At 46.4% G+C, this 11,463-nt stretch overlaps 1 protein-coding gene across 7 annotated transcripts in view; it reads right to left on the reverse strand.

Moving 5' to 3' along the window:
* Nucleotides 1-11,463, reverse strand: part of LOC140213731 (uncharacterized) — a 550,291-nt gene that overhangs the window by 24,819 nt on the left and 514,009 nt on the right. Inside the window, exon 1 of one of the 7 annotated variants that reach the window (XR_011890657.1) lies at nucleotides 2,116-3,181. The exons of 5 other annotated variants lie outside the window; for them this stretch is intronic. The gene's annotated coding sequence lies outside the window, so the exon portion shown is untranslated. Of the gene's footprint in view, nucleotides 1-2,115; nucleotides 3,182-11,463 lie in introns of those variants that run through there. One more of the 7 variants, XR_011890658.1, reaches the window with a different exon arrangement.

The raw sequence follows: 11,463 nt of genomic DNA on the forward strand, positions 1-11,463 counted from the left end.
GTTCAAAGCAGGTACAAGGCTTCACAGAGAATGTTTGCGCTCCAACGTAGCCGCAAAGGCGTGAGTGGCAAGAACACAAGCATCAATTATCGTACAACACATTTAAGTTAGGATTGCGCATTATTTCTTTCCCTGCACATAATATAGTGCTATGCCTACGTGTTTATAGAGGTACATCTATTCGTGATTTCAAGTGCTCGGAATCGTCACTCATCTGTCGTATTCCAAAAAAAGTCCTCCAGTATGAAGTGTGCACTGCAAGCCTTCATCACTTCTGTGATAGCTTTGCCGATCCGCAGCTTAATCATTTCTTCCTCATGGACGCAGCCAGTGGGAATGAGTGAAGGCTCAGATCACATACCGCATAACTTTTGCACTGCAGCACGCAGCAAATACGGTTACTTCTATGTTTGCTCATTCTATGTTAAGTGTCCTTCAGGATCCCACGAGAGCTTTGAACGCGTTAAAACCAACCAAAAATGAAGGAAAAGCGTAGACAACACCAATACGTTACGCGAACAAGCAGCAGAAAGCGGTGAGTATAATCTTTCGATTGTTTCTGGCCGCTGCCGCGCAACGGTGCCACCGTCTGTGAAAGTTGCGAATTGCCTGCGTTGTAACCGTGCCTCGGCATGGTCTCGGTCTATAAGGCCAAATCAAAACTCGCCAAGCGTCCCTATTACATTCTATGGCAGTCGGGCAAGTTAGCATTACGTCACGGATCGAAGTGCACCGGCCTTGTGCAAGCTAGGAGGCGTTGGCCAAGCAACTCAATGCGCTCGCTTGACTGCAAGGAGTTCCCCAGAAGATATGCATCTAAATTTTAAGTGACTGGTAATGCCAGAAGATGACAACGATGAAGTGCGCACTTGCTTTTGAAAGGCGAATGACTATCGCAATAAAAAAAAATAAAGAAAAGAAAAAAAGTGCGTGCACGAATTAATAGGCACTGGCGCTTTTGGCACGCCTCAACTACTTAAACGAAAAAACCAGCCAAGAACACAAAGGACAAGAGGAGAGGTTCACACCACAACGACTGGACTATCAACTGAGGTTTATTAGAATCTGTGTAGTCCCAGCAAGGCCAGCAGAGCTCTGCTGGCCTTGCTGGGACTACACCGATTCTAATAAATCTCTTCTTGTCCTTTGTGTTTTTTACTGGTTTTTTTCGTTCAAGTATGTACCAACTGGCCCAGATTTCAACCCTTCAACTACTTACTATCTGTTAATATTTTCCTGCTTCCTTGAGTTTGATATATCGTCGGCAGTTAACCACGGCTGTAGAGACGCGCAACAGATACATAATTCGATAAGTGTTGCGTCTGTTTAAATTCCACCCCAGTCACATATGCGGCACTTTCGAGCGCGTTCGAATTTCTCGATAGCAGTGGCTCGAGTTTGCGAAGAGGACATATCGAGACAGATATGGAATACCGATCGTTCTCGACCGCGATAGCGCACAATCCAGCATCAAGAAAGAAAATACACTGTCTGAGGCTCCATATTTTTTTTATCGCATACGCAAAAGGGTCGGGCGAATAGAGAAAGAAGCTCTCGAGATCGTGCTCAAAAGCGCGTACGCCATCTTCAGAAACGCGTTCCAGTGCAAAGCTATCCAGGTAATGTTGGGATTTTTTTTTTTTTTTCGAAACGCGTTGACGATTTAGTGCCAGCTAGGCATCTTGGAATGCCTAATGAAACACTTCCGAGCATTGATGCGACGTCCAATAGCGACTAAAACGTCTCGCAGACAGTTTACGCCTTAACAAAGAGCGCGTGCATGGACAGCGCACGCACACTAAGACCACGGCGTTAGAGACGCCACGAAACCACGCATTCCCCAGGAGATTACATTTACGTGCGTTCGCGAACAGTTACACTAACTGAATGACGCCATCTAGATATGTAAATATAAAGCAAAGGCGATCACCTGGACGATACTTCAGCGTGGCACTGGCGATGGAACACGGAAGGAACACATCATCAAAACTGTCATTGCTTCTATAAAATCAAGTTTCGCGGTAATAGCAGAACTTCCTAGATGAATTTCATGGAGCGGAGGAGAGCTGCACCATTGTAAGTACGACAGTCGTGTGAAATAAAAGAGCAGCTTACCAAGATATGAATGCTCCTCGACGGTGCACACAGCTCCGAAACGGCGTTCGAACACCAGCAGGGTTATTGCGGCACGGAATGAGTGGACCCAGGCCGGTCGTAGCGCGTGCGTCCGTGCGCGTGCATGATGCGAAGCGACGATGCCGATTGGTTCTTTGCGGCGCGTACAGGTTTCGGTTTTAAAACCTACGACTTTTCGTTCTAACAAGTGGCATCGGTTATCCAAGAAAAAAAAGCGGTCTTCTGGCGGAGACTACAGACAAATACGAAGACTAACACTTGACTAGACTCTTAAAAAAGTTTGCACTCTCTGGGGCTGATCTTGTCTCACAACTATAACCGTCATCTCTCTTTCTTGCGTTTACTTCCTTGAAAACGCTGCGCTCGCTACTTTCCTGTCGAGAATGCTACGTCACAATGATAACCACGCGCTAAACTTGAACAAACATGAAGAAAGTACAAACAAAGGCCCTGCAGGGCGTTATATGTATTTAGAATGTTTCTTCTTTTTTTTTTTTTTTTTTTTGCAACCAAGGAGAAAAGGTCCGTTGAGTTATTCGGGGATTGGGCGATACATCCCCGCCTAGGCGTTGACAATGAGCCCTTGAGCTCTGGCGGCTTCCTCGGCCCGCTTGGCGGCCCAGAGTTGGTCTTCGAGGGCAAAGCCTGAGCATCTACTAACGCGTTTGGTTCGAGGCTGCGCCCCCCCTTCACCCCCGATCTTTCCAATGCTATTCACAGCGTGTTTACAGGAGGCATTCAGAGACCTGGATTGGGATGAATTGGGGATAAGAGTTAATGGAGAATACTTTAGTAACTAGAGGACCGTGATCCAAATCCCGGTGCCGCGCAATTCTCCACCGGAAAATACAAAAAAAAAAACCGTGTGTTGAGAAAATTGCACAAACAGGCCTGGAGTGCGGCCTGATCCCGGTGACCAGAACCGGTAACGCACTCTCTCACCAGAGCAGGATTGGCCACCCTGGTGCAGTACTTGGCCACAACCTCCTATATGAATACAACAATCGAACCCCGGCCCTCATGTCCCCAGCAGCCGCGAAGCAACTGACCACGGCGGCGGTCAGATCTGTGACGCTGCAGAGGGTGCTAAGAATACCTGGCTCCGGACAGGCCGCCATTGGAATCTGAACCTGGCAACGTTTAACGTTAGAACGCTATCTAGTGAGGCGAGTGTTATTGGAGGAATTAGAGGGTAGTAAATGGGATATAATAGGGCTCAGTGAGGTTAGGAGGACAAAAGAAGCATATACAGTGCTAAAAAGCGGGCATGTACTGTGTTACCGGGGCTTAGCGGAGAGACGAGAACTAGGAGTCGGATTCCTGATTAATAAGGAAATAGCTGGTAACATACAGGAATTCTATAGCATTAACGAGAGGGTGGCATGTCTTGTTGTGAAACTTAATAAGAGGTACAAAATGAAGGTTGTACAGGTCTACGCTCCTACATCTAGTCATGATGACCAGGAAGTCGAAAGCTTTTATGAAGACGTAGAATCGGCGATGAGTAAAGTCAAAACAAAATACACTATACTGATGGGCGACATCAATGCCAGGGTAGGCAAGAAGCAGGCTGGAGACAAGTCAGTGGGGGAATATGGCATAGGCTCTAGGAATAGCAGAAGAGAATTATTAGTAGAGTTTGCAGAACAGAATAATATGCGGATAATGAATACCTTTTTCCGCAAGCGGGTTAGTCGAAAGTGGACGTGGAGGAGCCCGAATGGTGAGACTAGAAATGAAATCGACTTCATACTCTGCGCGAACCCTGGCATCATTCAAGATGTAGACGTGCTCGGCAAGGTACGCTGCAGTGACCACAGGATGGTAAGAACTCGAATTAGCCTAGACTTGAGGAGGGAACGAAAGAAACTGGTACACAAGAAGTCAATCAATGAGTTAGCGGTAAGAGGGAAACTAGAGGAATTCCGGATCAAACTACAGAACAGGTATTCGGCTTTAACTCAGGAAGAGGACCTTAGTGTTGAAGCAATGAACGACAATCTCATGGGCATCATTAAGGAGTGCGCAATAGAAGTCGGTGGTAACGCCGTTAGACAGGAAACCAGTAAGCTATCGCAGGAGACGAAAGATCTGATCAAGAAACGCCAATGTATGAAAGCCTCTAATCCTACAGCTAGAATAGAACTGGCAGAACTTTCTAAGTTAATCAACAAGCGTAAGACAGCGGACATCAGGAACTATAATATGGATAGAATTGAACAGGCTCTCAGGAACGGAGGAAGCCTAAAAACAGTGAAGAAGAAACTAGGAATAGGCAAGAATCAGATGTGTGCGTTAAGAGACAAAGCCGGCAATATCGTTACTAATATGGATGAGATAGTTCAAGTGGCTGAGGAGTTCTATAGAGATTTATACAGTACCAGTGGCACCCACGACGATAGTGGAAGAGAGAATAGCCTAGAGGAATTCGAAATCCCACAGGTAACGCCAGAAGAAGTAAAGAAAGCCTTAGGAGCTATGCAAAGGGGGAAGGCAGCTGGGGAGGATCACGTAACAGCAGATTTGTTGAAGGATGGTGGTCAGATTGTTCTAGAGAAACTGGCCACCCTGTATACGCAATGCCTCATAACCTCGAGCGTACCGGAATCTTGGAAGAACGCTAACATAATCCTAATCCATAAGAAAGGGGACGCCAAAGACTCAAAAAATTATAGACCGATCAGCTTACTGTCCGTTGCCTACAAAGTATTTACTAAGGTAATCGCAAATAGAATCAGAAACACCTTAGACTTCTGTCAACCAAAGGACCAGGCAGGATTCCGTAAAGGCTACTCAACAACAGACCATATTCACACTATCAATCAAGTGATAGAGAAATGTGCAGAATATAACCAACCCTTATATATAGCTTTCATTGATTACGAGAAAGCGTTTGATTCAGTCGAAACCTCAGCAGTCATGGAGGCATTACGGAATCAGGGTGTAGATGAGCCATATGTAAAAATACTGGAAGATATCTATAGCGGCTCCACAGCCACCGTAGTCCTCCACAAAGAAAGCAACAAAATCCCTATATAGAAAGGCGTCAGACAGGGAGATACGATATCTCCAATGCTATTCACAGCATGTTTACAGGAGGTATTCAGAGGCCTGGAGTGGGAAGAATTGGGGATAAAAGTTGATGGAGAATACCTTAGCAACTTGCGATTCGCTGATGATATTGCCTTGCTTAGTAACTCAGGAGACCAATTGCAATGCATGCTCACTGACCTGGAGAGGCAAAGCAGAAGGGTGGGTCTGAAAATTAATCTGCAGAAAACTAAAGTATTGTTTAACAGTCTCGGAAGAGAACAGCAGTTTACGATAGGTAGCGAAGCACTGGAAGTGGTAAGGGAATACATCTACTTAGGGCAGGTAGTGACCACGGATCCGGATCATGAGACTGAAATAACCAGAAGAATAAGAATGGGTTGGGGTGCATTTGGCAGGCATTCTCAAATCATGAACAGCAGGTTGCCACTATCCCTCAAAAGGAAAGTGTACAACAGCTGTGTGTTACCAGTACTCACATATGGGGCAGAAACCTGGAGGCTTACGAAAAGGGTTCTGCTGAAATTGAGGACGACGCAACGAGCTATGGAAAGAAGAATGATGGGTGTAACGTTAAGGGATAAGAAAAGAGCAGATTGGGTGAGGCAACAAACGCGGGTAAACGACATCTTAGTTGAAATCAAGAAAAAGAAATGGGCATGGGCCGGACATGTAATGAGGAGGGAAGATAACCGATGGTCACTAAGAGTTACGGACTGGATTCCAAGGGAAGGGAAGCGTAACAGGGGGCGGCAGAAAGTTAGGTGGGCGGATGACATTAAGACGTTTGCAGGGACAACATGGCCACAATTAGTACATGACCGGGGTAGTTGGAGAAGTATGGGAGAGGCCTTTGCCCTGCAGTGGGCGTAACTAGGCTGATGATGATGATGATGATGACTTTAGTAACTTGCGATTCGCTGATGATATTGCCTTGCTTAGTAACTCAGGGTACCAAGCACGTTTACAATATGGACCCGCCACTTCCGGTTTTGTTGTACCACGGCTTGCAGCTAATATCGGGCGCCGAAGATTTTTTTTTCTTTTTTTGCCCGGGTAGCACGCTGCGTAAAGGCAATAAATTATGCAACGCCGAATACGTGTACGCCGTTCAAGAAATAAGCGGCGAAGCTTTAGAGCGGTGTCAATCGCAAGTGAAGCGAGTCGCGTACAAAGTTGACCTTCAGGTAAGGTTTGCACGCTGCTAGATTCAGGCGCACAAACGCGAGGAAATGCTTGCTGTAAATGAATTCACAGCCGCGATTAGCAGACATCATGTGTACGGAACTGCTCGAGCGCACGACGGTAAGCGCCGCGACGGAAGCGGTCTTTCGACATGCCGCGAAACGGCGGGCCTCCTGCAATCTTTGTTGACTGCATGCCGCTAGACAAGTGGTTATGCCTGCACTGTAGTAGCGGTCATATGTCCCTTTAGCAACTGATAAATAACTGATGCAATGGATATGAGCTCGCAGTAACGTACGTGCGAATCGCGCTGCAGCGCGATCTGGTGCGCTGCTCGCTTGATGTAGCTTTTAATGACAGCGCTCGAACATCGATATGCTGCAATCTATACTACCTTGCTGCGCTGCCTCAGCGTGCTGGCTTGAGGTCAAGGATGAGCACATTTAACTCTCTAACCTGTGCTGCTCGTAGTGGGGTAGTGAATTGTCACCGAATCAGCCCCCCCATTTGTGCTCATTTGCACACACCTGGTCACTTCACCACTTCGCACCGATCGAGTTGTTAATTGTCGCTGTGGCCGGGTCTCGAATCGTGAATCACCAGCCATGCCTGCTGCTATGTCGGTCTGCTGTCGGGACTGTAGGTGCAAAAAACCGAATTTTAGAACGCAGATAATCAAGCAAGCTTCAAGACAAGCGAGTGAGCATGGCGCGAAGTTTCGCTTACCCAACGCGACGAACTGCAGCTATCCAGCGCGCCCGGCGCCCCGCTTCGTGAGGCCTTGAAGGAACGCGGTAGAATCTGATGTTGGGATTCAGCTAGGCCTTCTTGTTCATGGCAGCCCACGACGCAGAAGTAACGACGGTGACGCTTTTTCGAGGCTGAGCTAGGTCGCCGATTCCTTCTGCTTCGAGCATTACATACGTCCCACGGCACACGAAGAGTCCGTTTTCGTTAAACTATAGGCTGCGGCGAGCTCGCAGCGTGGTCGGCGTAATCAGTGAGAAGCGACGAGCCTTTTCGCACTCGCAACAGGGCAGTAAAAAGCGCGCATCGACGCAAAGCTCGGGCTAGAAACGTGCTTCTCCACAGCTAGGGCTCAGTACTTCCCAAGCTGGTACTACCCAGATAACGTTTTGCGCGCCGCCACCAGGCGCCGCTACTATACCTCAAACTCCAGCGCCAGACTCCCATATTGCAATGCATGCTCACTGACTCGGAGAGGCAAAGCAGAAGGGTCGGTCTAAAAATTATTCTGCAGAAAACTAAAGTAACGTTTAACAGTGTCTGAAAAGAACAGCAGTTTACGATAGGTAGCGAGGCACTGGAAGTGGTAAGGGAATACATCTACTTATAGGGCAGGTAGTGACCGCGGATCCGGATCATGAGACTGAAATAATCAGAAGAATAACAATGGGCTGGGGTGCGTTTGGCAGGCATTCTCAGATGATGAACAGCATGTTGCCCTTATCCCTCAAAAGAAAAGTGTATAACAGCTGTGTCTTACCAGTACTCACCTACGGGGCAGAAACCTGGAGGCTTACGAAAAGGGTTCTACTTAAATTGAGGACGACGCAACAAGCTATGGAAAAAAGAATGATGGCTGTAACGTTAATGGATAAGAAAAGAGCAGATTGGGTGAGGGAACAAACGCGAGTTAATGACATCTTAGTTGAAATCAAGACAAAGAAATGGGCATGGGCAGGACATGTAATGGGGAGGGAAGATAACCGATAGTCATTAAGGGTTACGGACGGGATTCCAAGAGAAGGGAAGCGTAGCAGGGGGTGGCAGAAAGTTAGGTGGGAGGATGAGATTGAGAAGTTTGCAGGGACAACATGGACACAATTAGCACATGACCGGGGCGCGCATTTACATTCGCTCGCCTGTGCAGCCGGTCGACTGCAGTGCCGCCCCCGCGGCACCAAAGGGAACTATGTATCTAGGTAACTTTTCGCCCTAGGGGGGCCTAGGTCCCTAGTTGTCGTGCAAAAAACGCGCCTAGCTCCTGAAACGCCCTAGTCCCCATGCGCGCGCGCGCGAGGCCCATAAAAGTATGCGCTAGCGCAGGGTTTGTGCCAACTCGCCGGAGCGACAGCATAAAGTTAGTCTTTATTGTATGGCGACAGGGTGCACGCAAGCAGCACGACCACGAACGAAGCGATACAAGGCGGAACAGCGCGTTTTACGGTAATCGAAGCTGTGTGTGTGTGACGAAGGTGTATGCGCAAAATAGCACGACCACGAACGAAGGTGGAACATCGCGTTTTAGCGTTTAGTGTGCGCAGAGCAATCGAGTTGCGTGTGTGACGCGTTTGTTCGCGCAAACAGCACGACCACGAACGAAGCGATACAAGGTGGAACAGCGCGTGTTGCACAATCGAGTTGTTTGTGTGTGCGTGTGTGTGACGCGTTTGTTATGCGCAAAGAGCACGACGACGATCGTCTTCTAACTGCGCCAGAGCAAACCGATTGTTGAGTACTACATACGTATTACGCGGGCGTTAAAACTAGAGAAACACGGGATTGCGACGCGACCAGCCGCAGTGTATAGGACTGTACGTACGTACGTACGTACGTACGTTTTTTAATGTGGCCAATCTTAAAAGGACGATGGCATTTCTGCACCGGCGGAGAAGTGGGAAATCGTGATTAAATTTGGCCGATCATTGTCAAAAGCAAAGGCTTACCCTTAATTAGGGGTTATCCCCTACCTTCTACTGAAACTGCAGCCTCTAGTAGGCTTCATGCACTTTTGTAGTCATGACACCATACGACGATACCCTCTGACGTGGGGCCCAGACTACTGGAGAGCTGGTTGATCAAGCTTGCTCAATATACTTGACCTTTTGTTCTTTCATTATGCTACAGTGCTAGAGCGTAGTTTCTTGCTATTAGTAAACTGGCAAAACAACAAAGCTTTGCTACTTTACTCCTCAGTGTGTGTTGTGGTTCTTCAGTCAATGACACTAGAGGGGAAAGGAATCGAGATCCAAGCCAAGTGGCATAGTCAGTCTTAAACACCCTTAACTCAATGTTTTAGATGCCTGTGTGGTTGATACCTTGTCTAGTGGAACTTCTTGCCATCCCCAAAATGTGCATAGCACCAGAGGTATAGTTTGACAGCTGTAAGCAGTGCAATTAAGGGAGTGCAGTACCTGTATTGCAGCTTTACACCAGCTAAGATATTGAAGCTTAGGAGTATGTTCATATTTCTCCTCTATAGTGTGGCAAGAACTTGTAATCCGCCCTCAAGTTCTGCTGGAGCACAAGCTACTGTTGCTCTTTTGTGCAGCTAGTGTCAGCAGACAAGCTTGCAGTATTGCTAGGTAGAAAAGCACTTAGGCTGCACGACCATCCAAGTCATAAATGAATAAGTGCATGGCTAGAAGTTGTAAATTGCAAGGAACAGTTCAAATGCCATTGAGCATAGTTGCGCTATTGCAATGTATCCTTCGGAGCATTGTACGAGCCATGGTGGTTCCCACATTGTGTTGAAGTGCCACACCAGTGACATATGATAATGATGCCAGCGTGATCCAGTGTGGCTGTACTTTGTTCTATAAAAACTTTTCATGTGTTTTAGATTATATTTAGTGCAGTATCTGAAAGGTTATGCGCAGATGATAGTTGACCTTACAGCCATTTTTTCTATACAGTCCTTCACTTTCCATCAACTTCAGCAAATCATTGAAGCCCCAAAATAACACATTTAATATTGGTATTCAGATTGAACAGTTTCAGTTCTATGTGTATGTTTCAGAGAACTGGACCAAACATCAAGAATGAAAATTTAGCTACCTATTGATGCTGTAGCTTTAGGCTCTGCAGGAACCATTTATCCGCAGCACCCAACTTGTCCCGTATTTGATGGATCGCGACAGATGTGTGAAGAAGCACGAGTGTTATGCAGAACAGTTTTCAAGAGGTAATGAACCTCTGCCATATACATAAATAACTGGAAGCCTTCTCCTAAGGAAATGTTCGTGCTCGGCACTGTAACATCGACAAGTCCCTCCCTAAGATAAGGTGATAAAGAGAGCTGGTTTTATGAATCTGTTGTATTTCCACAATTTTAACATGGTATAAGTGAGGCCCAAGGCATAAATGGGACTGTGTGCTGTTCTGTATGCGTGCTGCGCTTATTGTACAGATCAATAGTAGCCAATCAATAGCCATTTTATTGAAGATGCAAACTGGATCATATCCTAAACTGGATCATATCCTAGGGCCAACTCACTGTCAATGAAAACTGTTATACTGGCTTTCTGCACTGTTTATTGATCATGGACTTCTTTTTGAGGTGCGATTGAAGTCCCTCAAAATCTTACTTAAACTATGAATTGCAACTGGGAGAACGTGTCCGTTCATTAGGACCACACTTTTTGTATTTAGCTCTCATCATTGTAAACAGCTTCATAATGAGAGGAACCTCAGACGAAATGCTTATTTTTTCCTCGCATCCTTCTTCTGCCTTCTTTGTAAGCACAAACTATGGCCATGTAAACTAGGTAATCTTGCATTTATCCTGTCTACAAGTGCCTCTTTTGACATTCATGCCTGTATTGCCTTTTCAGTGCCTAAAAATTCCCTTTTTCCTTCTTTTCTCATGACTCCATTTTGTTAAACAAGAACCACTGAACAGTAATGAATCTGAACAGTAATGACGAAAGCATTGTGCGGAAATATGCAAGGTGATCAGGAAATGTAAAATGAGTCATACACCCGATTGTAGCAAACTGTTACAGAGAAAACCCATGCAGGTTTCTCGGAAATTCTTCACAAACCTACCACATGCTTCAGACTGCTCCTGTGATTCAGATGTCTGCGATAATACGTAAAAGTATGTTCTCACGGGCACATCTATTCTCTAGTTCATGAAGTCTTCATTCCAGAGAGCCTCACCATGCCATAACACTAACCCCCGTATTCAGAAATGCATCTTAACTTGAAGCCCATGCTTGACTCGATTTAAATGACGCCTGTCGTGAACACACCATAAGCAATGCAATGAGCATCTTGGGCACATTCACACCATACGTCATTTATATCAAGTCAAGCATGAGCTTCAAGATGTATTGCTGAATACGG

Source organism: Dermacentor andersoni, chromosome 1 (genome assembly GCF_023375885.2).
Source record: "Dermacentor andersoni chromosome 1, qqDerAnde1_hic_scaffold, whole genome shotgun sequence".
Taxonomy (NCBI): Eukaryota; Metazoa; Arthropoda; class Arachnida; order Ixodida; family Ixodidae; genus Dermacentor; species Dermacentor andersoni.